The sequence below is a fragment of the Triticum urartu genome, chromosome 1A (assembly GCF_056163025.1).
Source record: "Triticum urartu cultivar PI428250 chromosome 1A, HENAU_Tu73, whole genome shotgun sequence".
NCBI lineage: Eukaryota > Viridiplantae > Streptophyta > Magnoliopsida > Poales > Poaceae > Triticum > Triticum urartu.
In genome coordinates this window covers 38,063,288-38,075,392 of record NC_141873.1, presented here as the reverse complement: position 1 = coordinate 38,075,392, position 12,105 = coordinate 38,063,288, and the positions used below count along the sequence as shown (strand labels likewise).

At 48.8% G+C, this 12,105-nt stretch overlaps 37 non-coding genes across 37 annotated transcripts; all 37 read right to left on the bottom strand.

Annotated features, from left to right (window-relative positions):
* Positions 1-144: 144 nt before the first annotated feature.
* Positions 145-263, bottom strand: LOC147989416 (5S ribosomal RNA). The gene has a single exon (XR_015614327.1). It is a non-coding gene; the product is annotated as a 5S ribosomal RNA (ribosomal RNA).
* Positions 264-471: 208 nt separating this feature from the next.
* On the bottom strand, positions 472-590 carry LOC147989415 (5S ribosomal RNA). Its single transcript, XR_015613997.1, has one exon. It is a non-coding gene; the product is annotated as a 5S ribosomal RNA (ribosomal RNA).
* Positions 591-802: 212 nt separating this feature from the next.
* Positions 803-921, bottom strand: LOC147989414 (5S ribosomal RNA). The gene has a single exon (XR_015613996.1). It is a non-coding gene; the product is annotated as a 5S ribosomal RNA (ribosomal RNA).
* Positions 922-1,130: 209 nt separating this feature from the next.
* Positions 1,131-1,249, bottom strand: LOC147989413 (5S ribosomal RNA). The gene has a single exon (XR_015614226.1). It is a non-coding gene; the product is annotated as a 5S ribosomal RNA (ribosomal RNA).
* Positions 1,250-1,458: 209 nt separating this feature from the next.
* On the bottom strand, positions 1,459-1,577 carry LOC147989412 (5S ribosomal RNA). The gene has a single exon (XR_015614248.1). It is a non-coding gene; the product is annotated as a 5S ribosomal RNA (ribosomal RNA).
* Positions 1,578-1,785: 208 nt separating this feature from the next.
* LOC147989411 (5S ribosomal RNA) lies at positions 1,786-1,904 on the bottom strand. Its single transcript, XR_015614273.1, has one exon. It is a non-coding gene; the product is annotated as a 5S ribosomal RNA (ribosomal RNA).
* Positions 1,905-2,114: 210 nt separating this feature from the next.
* LOC147989410 (5S ribosomal RNA) lies at positions 2,115-2,233 on the bottom strand. Its single transcript, XR_015614263.1, has one exon. It is a non-coding gene; the product is annotated as a 5S ribosomal RNA (ribosomal RNA).
* A 209-nt stretch (positions 2,234-2,442) lies between these two features.
* Positions 2,443-2,561, bottom strand: LOC147989409 (5S ribosomal RNA). The gene has a single exon (XR_015613994.1). It is a non-coding gene; the product is annotated as a 5S ribosomal RNA (ribosomal RNA).
* A 209-nt stretch (positions 2,562-2,770) lies between these two features.
* On the bottom strand, positions 2,771-2,889 carry LOC147989408 (5S ribosomal RNA). Its single transcript, XR_015614158.1, has one exon. It is a non-coding gene; the product is annotated as a 5S ribosomal RNA (ribosomal RNA).
* A 209-nt stretch (positions 2,890-3,098) lies between these two features.
* Positions 3,099-3,217, bottom strand: LOC147989407 (5S ribosomal RNA). The gene has a single exon (XR_015614247.1). It is a non-coding gene; the product is annotated as a 5S ribosomal RNA (ribosomal RNA).
* Positions 3,218-3,425: 208 nt separating this feature from the next.
* On the bottom strand, positions 3,426-3,544 carry LOC147989406 (5S ribosomal RNA). The gene has a single exon (XR_015614272.1). It is a non-coding gene; the product is annotated as a 5S ribosomal RNA (ribosomal RNA).
* Positions 3,545-3,754: 210 nt separating this feature from the next.
* LOC147989405 (5S ribosomal RNA) lies at positions 3,755-3,873 on the bottom strand. Its single transcript, XR_015613993.1, has one exon. It is a non-coding gene; the product is annotated as a 5S ribosomal RNA (ribosomal RNA).
* Positions 3,874-4,082: 209 nt separating this feature from the next.
* Positions 4,083-4,201, bottom strand: LOC147989404 (5S ribosomal RNA). The gene has a single exon (XR_015613992.1). It is a non-coding gene; the product is annotated as a 5S ribosomal RNA (ribosomal RNA).
* A 209-nt stretch (positions 4,202-4,410) lies between these two features.
* On the bottom strand, positions 4,411-4,529 carry LOC147989403 (5S ribosomal RNA). The gene has a single exon (XR_015613991.1). It is a non-coding gene; the product is annotated as a 5S ribosomal RNA (ribosomal RNA).
* Positions 4,530-4,738: 209 nt separating this feature from the next.
* LOC147989402 (5S ribosomal RNA) lies at positions 4,739-4,857 on the bottom strand. The gene has a single exon (XR_015613990.1). It is a non-coding gene; the product is annotated as a 5S ribosomal RNA (ribosomal RNA).
* Positions 4,858-5,066: 209 nt separating this feature from the next.
* Positions 5,067-5,185, bottom strand: LOC147989401 (5S ribosomal RNA). Its single transcript, XR_015614157.1, has one exon. It is a non-coding gene; the product is annotated as a 5S ribosomal RNA (ribosomal RNA).
* Positions 5,186-5,394: 209 nt separating this feature from the next.
* On the bottom strand, positions 5,395-5,513 carry LOC147989400 (5S ribosomal RNA). Its single transcript, XR_015614880.1, has one exon. It is a non-coding gene; the product is annotated as a 5S ribosomal RNA (ribosomal RNA).
* Positions 5,514-5,722: 209 nt separating this feature from the next.
* On the bottom strand, positions 5,723-5,841 carry LOC147989399 (5S ribosomal RNA). The gene has a single exon (XR_015614879.1). It is a non-coding gene; the product is annotated as a 5S ribosomal RNA (ribosomal RNA).
* A 208-nt stretch (positions 5,842-6,049) lies between these two features.
* On the bottom strand, positions 6,050-6,168 carry LOC147989398 (5S ribosomal RNA). The gene has a single exon (XR_015614878.1). It is a non-coding gene; the product is annotated as a 5S ribosomal RNA (ribosomal RNA).
* Positions 6,169-6,377: 209 nt separating this feature from the next.
* On the bottom strand, positions 6,378-6,496 carry LOC147989397 (5S ribosomal RNA). Its single transcript, XR_015614393.1, has one exon. It is a non-coding gene; the product is annotated as a 5S ribosomal RNA (ribosomal RNA).
* Positions 6,497-6,706: 210 nt separating this feature from the next.
* LOC147989396 (5S ribosomal RNA) lies at positions 6,707-6,825 on the bottom strand. The gene has a single exon (XR_015614877.1). It is a non-coding gene; the product is annotated as a 5S ribosomal RNA (ribosomal RNA).
* A 209-nt stretch (positions 6,826-7,034) lies between these two features.
* Positions 7,035-7,153, bottom strand: LOC147989395 (5S ribosomal RNA). The gene has a single exon (XR_015614876.1). It is a non-coding gene; the product is annotated as a 5S ribosomal RNA (ribosomal RNA).
* Positions 7,154-7,362: 209 nt separating this feature from the next.
* Positions 7,363-7,481, bottom strand: LOC147989394 (5S ribosomal RNA). Its single transcript, XR_015614156.1, has one exon. It is a non-coding gene; the product is annotated as a 5S ribosomal RNA (ribosomal RNA).
* A 209-nt stretch (positions 7,482-7,690) lies between these two features.
* Positions 7,691-7,809, bottom strand: LOC147989393 (5S ribosomal RNA). The gene has a single exon (XR_015614296.1). It is a non-coding gene; the product is annotated as a 5S ribosomal RNA (ribosomal RNA).
* Positions 7,810-8,018: 209 nt separating this feature from the next.
* LOC147989392 (5S ribosomal RNA) lies at positions 8,019-8,137 on the bottom strand. Its single transcript, XR_015614874.1, has one exon. It is a non-coding gene; the product is annotated as a 5S ribosomal RNA (ribosomal RNA).
* A 209-nt stretch (positions 8,138-8,346) lies between these two features.
* On the bottom strand, positions 8,347-8,465 carry LOC147989391 (5S ribosomal RNA). Its single transcript, XR_015614383.1, has one exon. It is a non-coding gene; the product is annotated as a 5S ribosomal RNA (ribosomal RNA).
* A 210-nt stretch (positions 8,466-8,675) lies between these two features.
* Positions 8,676-8,794, bottom strand: LOC147989390 (5S ribosomal RNA). Its single transcript, XR_015614217.1, has one exon. It is a non-coding gene; the product is annotated as a 5S ribosomal RNA (ribosomal RNA).
* Positions 8,795-9,002: 208 nt separating this feature from the next.
* LOC147989389 (5S ribosomal RNA) lies at positions 9,003-9,121 on the bottom strand. Its single transcript, XR_015614873.1, has one exon. It is a non-coding gene; the product is annotated as a 5S ribosomal RNA (ribosomal RNA).
* Positions 9,122-9,330: 209 nt separating this feature from the next.
* Positions 9,331-9,449, bottom strand: LOC147989388 (5S ribosomal RNA). Its single transcript, XR_015614872.1, has one exon. It is a non-coding gene; the product is annotated as a 5S ribosomal RNA (ribosomal RNA).
* A 209-nt stretch (positions 9,450-9,658) lies between these two features.
* On the bottom strand, positions 9,659-9,777 carry LOC147989387 (5S ribosomal RNA). Its single transcript, XR_015614424.1, has one exon. It is a non-coding gene; the product is annotated as a 5S ribosomal RNA (ribosomal RNA).
* A 209-nt stretch (positions 9,778-9,986) lies between these two features.
* Positions 9,987-10,105, bottom strand: LOC147989386 (5S ribosomal RNA). Its single transcript, XR_015614871.1, has one exon. It is a non-coding gene; the product is annotated as a 5S ribosomal RNA (ribosomal RNA).
* Positions 10,106-10,314: 209 nt separating this feature from the next.
* On the bottom strand, positions 10,315-10,433 carry LOC147989385 (5S ribosomal RNA). Its single transcript, XR_015614124.1, has one exon. It is a non-coding gene; the product is annotated as a 5S ribosomal RNA (ribosomal RNA).
* A 209-nt stretch (positions 10,434-10,642) lies between these two features.
* Positions 10,643-10,761, bottom strand: LOC147989384 (5S ribosomal RNA). The gene has a single exon (XR_015614142.1). It is a non-coding gene; the product is annotated as a 5S ribosomal RNA (ribosomal RNA).
* Positions 10,762-10,970: 209 nt separating this feature from the next.
* Positions 10,971-11,089, bottom strand: LOC147989383 (5S ribosomal RNA). The gene has a single exon (XR_015614870.1). It is a non-coding gene; the product is annotated as a 5S ribosomal RNA (ribosomal RNA).
* Positions 11,090-11,297: 208 nt separating this feature from the next.
* Positions 11,298-11,416, bottom strand: LOC147989382 (5S ribosomal RNA). The gene has a single exon (XR_015614244.1). It is a non-coding gene; the product is annotated as a 5S ribosomal RNA (ribosomal RNA).
* A 209-nt stretch (positions 11,417-11,625) lies between these two features.
* Positions 11,626-11,744, bottom strand: LOC147989381 (5S ribosomal RNA). Its single transcript, XR_015614392.1, has one exon. It is a non-coding gene; the product is annotated as a 5S ribosomal RNA (ribosomal RNA).
* Positions 11,745-11,954: 210 nt separating this feature from the next.
* Positions 11,955-12,073, bottom strand: LOC147989380 (5S ribosomal RNA). Its single transcript, XR_015614869.1, has one exon. It is a non-coding gene; the product is annotated as a 5S ribosomal RNA (ribosomal RNA).
* Between the last annotated feature and the right edge of the window lie 32 nt (positions 12,074-12,105).

Sequence of the window (12,105 nt, the reverse complement as noted above, 5' to 3'; positions counted from 1 at the left end):
ACTTTGCTTTGCCCGCCGCTACACGCGTGAATAATGACCAACGAGCTAAAACTTACCGCAAACGTGCAAAATAATAAAACGTGGTAAATATATGTCGCGGCCGTGAGTTTTCTTTTGCACGCCGCGCAAAAAAAAATTAAAAAGGGAATGCAACACGAGGACTTCCCAGGAGGTCACCCATCCTAGTACTACTCTCGCCCAAGCACGCTTAACTTCGGAGTTTTGATGGGATCCGGTGCTTTAGTGCTGGTATGATCGCATCCGACATGTTACCCCCGTCTTCGTCCCTTATGCTTGCCCCTCCCAGCTCCACTACAAAGACGATCGTACTTTGCTTTGCCCGCCGCTACACGCGTGAATAATGACCAACGAGCTAAAACTTACCGCAAACGTGCAAAATAATAAAACGTGGTAAATATATGTCGCGGCCGTGAGTTTTCTTTTGCACGCCGCGCAAAAAAAATTAAAAAGGGAATGCAACACGAGGACTTCCCAGGAGGTCACCCATCCTAGTACTACTCTCGCCCAAGCACGCTTAACTTCGGAGTTCTGATGGGATCCGGTGCTTTAGTGCTGGTATGATCGCATCCGACACATGTTACCCCCGTCTTCGTCCCTTATGCTTGCCCCTCCCAGCTCCACTACAAAGACGATCGTACTTTGCTTTCCCCGCCGCTACACGCGTGAATAATGACCAACGAGCTAAAACTTACCGCAAACGTGCAAAATAATAAAACGTGGTAAATATATGTCGCGGCCGTGAGTTTTCTTTTGCACGCCGCGCAAAAAAAAATTTAAAAAGGGAATGCAACACGAGGACTTCCCAGGAGGTCACCCATCCTAGTACTACTCTCGCCCAAGCACGCTTAACTTCGGAGTTCTGATGGGATCCGGTGCTTTAGTGCTGGTATGATCGCATCCGACATGTTACCCCCGTCTTCGTCCCTTATGCTTGCCCCTCCCAGCTCCACTACAAAGACGATCGTACTTTGCTTTCCCCGCCGCTACACGCGTGAATAATGACCAACGAGTGAAAACTTACCGCAAACGTGCAAAATAATAAAACGTGGTAAATATATGTCGCGGCCGTGAGTTTTCTTTTGCACGCCGCGCAAAAAAAATTTAAAAAGGGAATGCAACACGAGGACTTCCCAGGAGGTCACCCATCCTAGTACTACTCTCGCCCAAGCACGCTTAACTTCGGAGTTCTGATGGGATCCGATGCTTTAGTGCTGGTATGATCGCATCCGACATGTTACCCCCGTCTTCGTCCCTTATGCTTGCCCCTCCCAGCTCCACTACAAAGACGATTGTACTTTGCTTTGCCCGCCGCTACACGCGTGAATAATGACCAACGAGCTAAAACTTACCGCAAACGTGCAAAATAATAAAACGTGGTAAATATATGTCGCGGCCGTGAGTTTTCTTTTGCACGCCGCGCAAAAAAAAATTAAAAAGGGAATGCAACACGAGGACTTCCCAGGAGGTCACCCATCCTAGTACTACTCTCGCCCAAGCACGCTTAACTTCGGAGTTCTGATGGGATCCGGTGCTTTAGTGTTGGTATGATCGCATCCGACATGTTACCCCCGTCTTCGTCCCTTATGCTTGCCCCTCCCAGCTCCACTACAAAGACGATCGTACTTTGCTTTGCCCGCCGCTACACGCGTGAATAATGACCAACGAGCTAAAACTTACCGCAAATGTGCAAAATAATAAAACGTGGTAAATATATGTCGCGGCCGTGAGTTTCTTTTGCACGCCGCGCAAAAAAAATTTAAAAAGGGAATGCAACACGAGGACTTCCCAGGAGGTCACCCATCCTAGTACTACTCTCGCCCAAGCACGCTTAACTTTGGAGTTCTGATGGGATCCGGTGCTTTAGTGCTGGTATGATCGCATCCGACATGTTACCCCCGTCTTCGTCCCTTATGCTTGCCCCTCCCAGCTCCACTACAAAGACGATCGTACTTTGCTTTGCCCGCCGCTACACGCGTGAATAATGACCAACGAGCTAAAACTTACCGCAAACGTGCAAAATAATAAAACGTGGTAAATATATGTCGCGGCCGTGAGTTTTCTTTTGCACGCCGCGCAAAAAAAAAATTAAAAAGGGAATGCAACACGAGGACTTCCCAGGAGGTCACCCATCCTAGTACTACTCTTGCCCAAGCACGCTTAACTTCGGAGTTCTGATGGGATCCGGTGCTTTAGTGCTGGTATGATCGCATCCGACATGTTACCCCCGTCTTCGTCCCTTATGCTTGCCCCTCCCAGCTCCACTACAAAGACGATCGTACTTTGCTTTGCCCGCCGCTACACGCGTGAATAATGACCAACGAGCTAAAACTTACCGCAAACGTGCAAAAGAATAAAACATGGTAAATATATGTCGCGGCCGTGAGTTTTCTTTTGCACGCCGCGCAAAAAAAATTTAAAAAGGGAATGCAACACGAGGACTTCCCAGGAGGTCACCCATCCTAGTACTACTCTCGCCCAAGCACGCTTAACTTCGGAGTTCTGATGGGATCCGGTGCTTTAGTGCTGGTATGATCGCATCCAACATGTTACCCCCGTCTTCGTCCCTTATGCTTGCCCCTCCCAGCTCCACTACAAAGACGATTGTACTTTGCTTTGCCCGCCGCTACACGCGTGAATAATGACCAACGAGCTAAAACTTACCGCAAACGTGCAAAATAATAAAACGTGGTAAATATATGTCGCGGCCGTGAGTTTTCTTTTGCACGCCGCGCAAAAAAAATTTAAAAAGGGAATGCAACACAAGGACTTCCCAGGAGGTCACCCATCCTAGTACTACTCTCGCCCAAGCACGCTTAACTTCGGAGTTCTGATGGGATCCGGTGCTTTAGTGCTGGTATGATCGCATCCGACATGTTACCCCCGTCTTCGTCCCTTATGCTTGCCCCTCCCAGCTCCACTACAAAGACGATTGTACTTTGCTTTGCCCGCCGCTACACGCGTGAATAATGACCAACGAGCTAAAACTTACCGCAAACGTGCAAAATAATAAAACGTGGTAAATATATGTCGCGGCCGTGAGTTTTCTTTTGCACGCCGCGCAAAAAAAAATTAAAAAGGGAATGCAACACGAGGACTTCCCAGGAGGTCACCCATCCTAGTACTACTCTCGCCCAAGCACGCTTAACTTCGGAGTTCTGATGGGATCCGGTGCTTTAGTGTTGGTATGATCGCATCCGACATGTTACCCCCGTCTTCGTCCCTTATGCTTGCCCCTCCCAGCTCCACTACAAAGACGATCGTACTTTGCTTTGCCCGCCGCTACACGCGTGAATAATGACCAACGAGCTAAAACTTACCGCAAATGTGCAAAATAATAAAACGTGGTAAATATATGTCGCGGCCGTGAGTTTCTTTTGCACGCCGCGCAAAAAAAATTTAAAAAGGGAATGCAACACGAGGACTTCCCAGGAGGTCACCCATCCTAGTACTACTCTCGCCCAAGCACGCTTAACTTTGGAGTTCTGATGGGATCCGGTGCTTTAGTGCTGGTATGATCGCATCCGACATGTTACCCCCGTCTTCGTCCCTTATGCTTGCCCCTCCCAGCTCCACTACAAAGACGATCGTACTTTGCTTTGCCCGCCGCTACACGCGTGAATAATGACCAACGAGCTAAAACTTACCGCAAACGTGCAAAATAATAAAACGTGGTAAATATATGTCGCGGCCGTGAGTTTTCTTTTGCACGCCGCGCAAAAAAAAAATTAAAAAGGGAATGCAACACGAGGACTTCCCAGGAGGTCACCCATCCTAGTACTACTCTCGCCCAAGCACGCTTAACTTCGGAGTTCTGATGGGATCCGGTGCTTTAGTGCTGGTATGATCGCATCCGACATGTTACCCCCGTCTTCGTCCCTTATGCTTGCCCCTCCCAGCTCCACTACAAAGACGATCGTACTTTGCTTTGCCCGCCGCTACACGCGTGAATAATGACCAACGAGCTAAAACTTACCGCAAACGTGCAAAAGAATAAAACATGGTAAATATATGTCGCGGCCGTGAGTTTTCTTTTGCACGCCGCGCAAAAAAAATTTAAAAAGGGAATGCAACACGAGGACTTCCCAGGAGGTCACCCATCCTAGTACTACTCTCGCCCAAGCACGCTTAACTTCGGAGTTCTGATGGGATCCGGTGCTTTAGTGCTGGTATGATCGCATCCAACATGTTACCCCCGTCTTCGTCCCTTATGCTTGCCCCTCCCAGCTCCACTACAAAGACGATCGTACTTTGCTTTGCCCGCCGCTACACGCGTGAATAATGACCAACGAGCTAAAACTTACCGCAAACGTGCAAAATAATAAAACGTGGTAAATATATGTCGCGGCCGTGAGTTTTCTTTTGCACGCCGCGCAAAAAAAAATTAAAAAGGGAATGCAACACGAGGACTTCCCAGGAGGTCACCCATCCTAGTACTACTCTCGCCCAAGCACGCTTAACTTCGGAGTTCTGATGGGATCCGGTGCTTTAGTGCTGGTATGATCGCATCCGACATGTTACCCCCGTCTTCGTCCCTTATGCTTGCCCCTCCCAGCTCCACTACAAAGACGATCGTACTTTGCTTTCCCCGCCGCTACACGCGTGAATAATGACCAACGAGCTAAAACTTACCGCAAACGTGCAAAATAATAAAACGTGGTAAATATATGTCGCGGCCGTGAGTTTTCTTTTGCACGCCGCGCAAAAAAAAATTAAAAAAGGAATGCAACACGAGGACTTCCCAGGAGGTCACCCATCCTAGTACTACTCTCGCCCAAGCACGCTTAACTTCGGAGTTCTGATGGGATCCGGTGCTTTAGTGCTGGTATGATCGCATCCGACATGTTACCCCCGTCTTCGTCCCTTATGCTTGCCCCTCCCAGCTCCACTACAAAGACGATCGTACTTTGCTTTGCCCGCCGCTACACGCGTGAATAATGACCAACGAGCTAAAACTTACCGCAAACGTGCAAAATAATAAAACATGGTAAATATATGTCGCGGCCGTGAGTTTTCTTTTGCACGCCGCGCAAAAAAAATTTAAAAAGGGAATGCAACACAAGGACTTCCCAGGAGGTCACCCATCCTAGTACTACTCTCGCCCAAGCACGCTTAACTTCGGAGTTCTGATGGGATCCGGTGCTTTAGTGCTGGTATGATCGCATCCGACATGTTACCCCCGTCTTCGTCCCTTATGCTTGCCCCTCCCAGCTCCACTACAAAGACGATCGTACTTTGCTTTCCCCGCCGCTACACGCGTGAATAATGACCAACGAGCTAAAACTTACCGCAAACGTGCAAAATAATAAAACGTGGTAAATATATGTCGCGGCCGTGAGTTTTCTTTTGCACGCCGCGCAAAAAAAAATTAAAAAAGGAATGCAACACGAGGACTTCCCAGGAGGTCACCCATCCTAGTACTACTCTCGCCCAAGCACGCTTAACTTCGGAGTTCTGATGGGATCCGGTGCTTTAGTGCTGGTATGATCGCATCCGACATGTTACCCCCGTCTTCGTCCCTTATGCTTGCCCCTCCCAGCTCCACTACAAAGACGATCGTACTTTGCTTTGCCCGCCGCTACACGCGTGAATAATGACCAACGAGCTAAAACTTACCGCAAACGTGCAAAATAATAAAACGTGGTAAATATATGTCGCGGCCGTGAGTTTTCTTTTGCACGCCGCGCAAAAAAAAATTAAAAAGGGAATGCAACACGAGGACTTCCCAGGAGGTCACCCATCCTAGTACTACTCTCGCCCAAGCACGCTTAACTTCGGAGTTCTGATGGGATCCGGTGCTTTAGTGCTGGTATGATCGCATCCGACATGTTACCCCCGTCTTCGTCCCTTATGCTTGCCCCTCCCAGCTCCACTACAAAGACGATCGTACTTTGCTTTGCCCGCCGCTACACGCGTGAATAATGACCAACGAGCTAAAACTTACCGCAAACGTGCAAAATAATAAAACGTGGTAAATATATGTCGCGGCCGTGAGTTTTCTTTTGCACGCCGCGCAAAAAAAATTAAAAAGGGAATGCAACACGAGGACTTCCCAGGAGGTCACCCATCCTAGTACTACTCTCGCCCAAGCACGCTTAACTTCGGAGTTCTGATGGGATCCGGTGCTTTAGTGCTGGTATGATCGCATCCGACATGTTACCCCCGTCTTCGTCCCTTATGCTTGCCCCTCCCAGCTCCACTACAAAGACGATCGTACTTTGCTTTGCCCGCCGCTACACGCGTGAATAATGACCAACGAGCTAAAACTTACCGCAAACGTGCAAAATAATAAAACATGGTAAATATATGTCGCGGCCGTGAGTTTTCTTTTGCACGCCGCGCAAAAAAAATTTAAAAAGGGAATGCAACACGAGGACTTCCCAGGAGGTCACCAATCCTAGTACTACTCTCGCCCAAGCACGCTTAACTTCGGAGTTCTGATGGGATCCGATGCTTTAGTGCTGGTATGATCGCATCCGACATGTTACCCCCCGTCTTGGTCCCTTATGCTTGCCCCTCCCAGCTCCACTACAAAGACGATCGTACTTTGCTTTCCCCGCCGCTACACGCGTGAATAATGACCAACGAGCTAAAAGTTACCGCAAACGTGCAAAATAATAAAACGTGGTAAATATATGTCGCGGCCGTGAGTTTTCTTTTGCACGCCGCGCAAAAAAAATTTAAAAAGGGAATGCAACACGAGGACTTCCCAGGAGGTCACCCATCCTAGTACTACTCTCGCCCAAGCACGCTTAACTTCGGAGTTCTGATGGGATCCGGTGCTTTAGTGCTGGTATGATCGCATCCGACATGTTACCCCCGTCTTCGTCCCTTATGCTTGCCCCTCCCAGCTCCACTACAAAGACGATCGTACTTTGCTTTCCCCGCCGCTACACGCGTGAATAATGACCAACGAGCTAAAACTTACCGCAAACGTGCAAAATAATAAAACGTGGTAAATATATGTCGCGGCCGTGAGCTTTCTTTTGCACGCCGCGCAAAAAAAATTTAAAAAGGGAATGCAACACGAGGACTTCCCAGGAGGTCACCCATCCTAGTACTACTCTCGCCCAAGCACGCTTAACTTCGGAGTTCTGATGGGATCCGGTGCTTTAGTGCTGGTATGATCGCATCCGACATGTTACCCCCGTCTTCGTCCCTTATGCTTGCCCCTCCCAGCTCCACTACAAAGACGATCGTACTTTGCTTTCCCCGCCGCTACACGCGTGAATAATGACCAACGAGCTAAAACTTACCGCAAACGTGCAAAATAATAAAACGTGGTAAATATATGTCGTGGCCGTGAGTTTTCTTTTGCACGCCGCGCAAAAAAAATTTAAAAAGGGAATGCAACACAAGGACTTCCCAGGAGGTCACCCATCCTAGTACTACTCTCGCCCAAGCACGCTTAACTTCGGAGTTCTGATGGGATCCGGTGCTTTAGTGCTGGTATGATCGCATCCGACATGTTACACCCGTCTTCGTCCCTTATGCTTGCCCCTCCCAGCTCCACTACAAAGACGATCGTACTTTGCTTTGCCCGCCGCTACACGCGTGAATAATGACCAACGAGCTAAAACTTACCGCAAACGTGCAAAATAATAAAACGTGGTAAATATATGTCGCGGCCGTGAGTTTTCTGTTGCACGCCGCGCAAAAAAAAATTAAAAAAGGAATGCAACACGAGGACTTCCCAGGAGGTCACCCATCCTAGTACTACTCTCGCCCAAGCACGCCTAACTTCGGAGTTCTGATGGGATCCGGTGCTTTAGTGCTGGTATGATCGCATCCGACATGTTACCCCCGTCTTCGTCCCTTATGCTTGCCCCTCCCAGCTCCACTACAAAGACGATCGTACTTTGCTTTCCCCGCCGCTACACGCGTGAATAATGACCAACGAGCTAAAACTTACCGCAAACGTGCAAAATAATAAAACGTGGTAAATATATGTCGCGGCCGTGAGTTTTCTTTTGCACGCCGCGCAAAAAAAAATTAAAAAGGGAATGCAACACGAGGACTTCCCAGGAGGTCACCCATCCTAGTACTACTCTCGCCCAAGCACGCTTAACTTCGGAGTTCTGATGGGATCCGGTGCTTTAGTGCTGGTATGATCGCATCCGACATGTTACCCCCGTCTTCGTCCCTTATGCTTGCCCCTCCCAGCTCCACTACAAAGACGATCGTACTTTGCTTTGCCCGCCGCTACACGCGTGAATAATGACCAACGAGCTAAAACTTACCGCAAACGTGCAAAATAATAAAACATGGTAAATATATGTCGCGGCCGTGAGTTTTCTTTTGCACGCCGCGCAAAAAAAATTTAAAAAGGGAATGCAACACGAGGACTTCCCAGGAGGTCACCCATCCTAGTACTACTCTCGCCCAAGCACGCTTAACTTTGGAGTTCTGATGGGATCCGATGCTTTTGTGCTGGTATGATCGCATCCGACATGTTACCCCCCGTCTTCGTCCCTTATGCTTGCCCCTCCCAGCTCCACTACAAAGACGATCGTACTTTGCTTTGCCCGCCGCTACACGCGTGAATAATGACCAACGAGCTAAAAGTTACCGCAAACGTGCAAAATAATAAAACGTGGTAAATATATGTCGCGGCCGTGAGTTTTCTTTTGCACGCCGCGCAAAAAAAATTTAAAAAGGGAATGCAACACGAGGACTTCCCAGGAGGTCACCCATCCTAGTACTACTCTCGCCCAAGCACGCTTAACCTCGGAGTTCTGATGGGATCCGGTGCTTTAGTGCTGGTATGATCGCATCCGACATGTTACCCCCGTCTTCGTCCCTTATGCTTGCCCCTCCCAGCTCCACTACAAAGACGATCGTACTTTGCTTTCCCCGCCGCTACACGCGTGAATAATGACCAACGAGCTAAAACTTACCGCAAACGTGCAAAATAATAAAACGTGGTAAATATATGTCGCGGCCGTGAGTTTTCTTTTGCACGCCGCGCAAAAAAAATTAAAAAGGGAATGCAACACGAGGACTTCCCAGGAGGTCACCCATCCTAGTACTACTCTCGCCCAAGCACGCTTAACTTCGGAGTTCTGATGGGATCCGGTGCTTTAGTGCTGGTATGATCGCATCCGACATGTTACCCCCGTCTTCGTCCCTTATGCTTGCCCCTCCCAGCTCCACTACAAAGACGATCGTACTTTGCTTTCCCCGCCGCTACACGCGTGAATAATGACCAACGAGCTAAAACTTACCGCAAACGTGCAAAATAATAAAACGTGGTAAATATATGTCGCGGCCGTGAGTTTTCTTTTGCACGCCGCGCAAAAAAAAATTAAAAAAGGAATGCAACACGAGGACTTCCCAGGAGGTCACCCATCCTAGTACTACTCTCGCCCAAGCACGCTTAACTTCGGAGTTCTGATGGGATCCGGTGCTTTAGTGCTGGTATGATCGCATCCGACATGTTACCCCCGTCTTCGTCCCTTATGCTTGCCCCTCCCAGCTCCACTACAAAGACGATCGTACTTTGCTTTCCCCGCCGCTACACGCGTGAATAATGACCAACGAGCTAAAACTTACCGCAAACGTGCAAAATAATAAAACGTGGTAAATATATGTCGCGGCCGTGAGTTTTCTTTTGCACGCCGCGCAAAAAAAAGTTAAAAAGGGAATGCAACACGAGGACTTCCCAGGAGGTCACCCATCCTAGTACTACTCTCGCCCAAGCACGCTTAACTTTGGAGTTCTGATGGGATCCGATGCTTTAGTGCTCGTATGATCGCATCCGACATGTTACCCCCGTCTTCGTCCCTTATGCTTGCCCCTCCCAGCTCCACTACAAAGACGATCGTACTTTGCTTTGCCCGCCGCTACACGCGTGAATAATGACCAACGAGCTAAAACTTACCGCAAACGTGCAAAATAATAAAACGTGGTAAATATATGTCGCGGCCGTGAGTTTTCTTTTGCACGCCGCGCAAAAAAAATTTAAAAAGGGAATGCAACACGAGGACTTCCCAGGAGGTCACCCATCCTAGTACTACTCTCGCCCAAGCACGCTTAACTTCGGAGTTCTGATGGGATCCGGTGCTTTAGTGCTGGTATGATCGCATCCGACATGTTACCCCCGTCTTCGTCCCTTATGCTTGCCCCTCCCAGCTCCACTACAAAGACGATTGTACTTTGCTTTGCCCTCCGCTACACGCGTGAATAATGACCAACGAGCTAAAACTTACCGCAAACGTGCAAAATAATAAAACGTGGTAAATATATGTCGCGGTCGTGAGTTTTCTTTTGCACGCCGCGCAAAAAAAAATTAAAAAGGGAATGCAACACGGGGACTTCCCAGGAGGTCACCCATCCTAGTACTACTCTCGCCCAAGCACGCTTAACTTCGGAGTTCTGATGGGATCCGGTGCTTTAGTGCTGGTATGATCGCATCCGACATGTTACCCCCGTCTTCGTCCCTTATGCTTGCCCCTCCCAGCTCCACTACAAAGACGATCGTACTTTGCTTTCCCCGCCGCTACACGCGTGAATAATGACCAACGAGCTAAAACTTACCGCAAACGTGCAAAATAATAAAACGTGGTAAATATATGTCGCGGCCGTGAGTTTTCTTTTGCACGCCGCGCAAAAAAAAATTAAAAAAGGAATGCAACACGAGGACTTCCCAGGAGGTCACCCATCCTAGTACTACTCTCGCCCAAGCACGCTTAACTTCGGAGTTCTGATGGGATCCGGTGCTTTAGTGCTGGTATGATCACATCCGACATGTTACCCCCGTCTTCGTCCCTTATGCTTGCCCCTCCCAGCTCCACTACAAAGACGATCGTACTTTGCTTTGCCCGCCGCTACACGCGTGAATAATGACCAACGAGCTAAAACTTACCGCAAACGTGCAAAATAATAAAACGTGGTAAATATATGTCGCGGCCGTGAGTTTTCTTTTGCACGCCGCGCAAAAAAAAATTAAAAAGGGAATGCAACACGAGGACTTCCCAGGAGGTCACCCATCCTAGTACTACTCTCGCCCAAGCACGCTTAACTTCGGAGTTCTGATGGGATCCGGTGCTTTAGTGCTGGTATGATCGCATCCGACATGTTACCCCCGTCTTCGTCCCTTATGCTTGCCCCTCCCAGCTCCACTACAAAGACGATCGTACTTTGCTTTGCCCGCCGCTACACGCGTGAATAATGACCAACGAGCGAAAACTTACCACAAACGTGCAAAACAATAAAACGTGGTAAATATATGTCGCGGCCGTGAGTTTTCTTTTGCACGCCGCGCAAAAAAAATTAAAAAGGGAATGCAACACGAGGACTTCCCAGGAGGTCACCCATCCTAGTACTACTCTCGCCCAAGCACGCTTAACTTCGGAGTTCTGATGGGATCTGGTGCTTTAGTGCTGGTATGATCGCATCCGACATGTTACCCCCGTCTTCGTCCCTTATGCTTGCCCCTCCCAGCTCCACTACAAAGACGATCGTACTTTGCTTTGCCCGCCGCTACACGCGTGAATAATGACCAACGAGCTAAAACTTACCGCAAACGTGCAAAATAATAAAACATGGTAAATATATGTCGCGGCCGTGAGTTTTCTTTTGCACGCCGCGCAAAAAAAATTTAAAAAGGGAATGCAACACGAGGACTTCCCAGGAGGTCACCAATCCTAGTACTACTCTCGCCCAAGCACGCTTAACTTCGGAGTTCTGATGGGATCCGATGCTTTAGTGCTGGTATGATCGCATCCGACATGTTACCCCCCGTCTTGGTCCCTTATGCTTGCCCCTCCCAGCTCCACTACAAAGACGATCGTACTTTGCTTTCCCCGCCGCTACACGCGTGAATAATGACCAACGAGCTAAAAGTTACCGCAAACGTGCAAAATAATAAAACGTGGTAAATATATGTCGCGGCCGTGAGTTTTCTTTTGCACGCCGCGCAAAAAAAATTTAAAAAGGGAATGCAACACGAGGACTTCCCAGGAGGTCACCCATCCTAGTACTACTCTCGCCCAAGCACGCTTAACTTCGGAGTTCTGATGGGATCCGGTGCTTTAGTGCTGGTATGATCGCATCCGACATGTTACCCCCGTCTTCGTCCCTTATGCT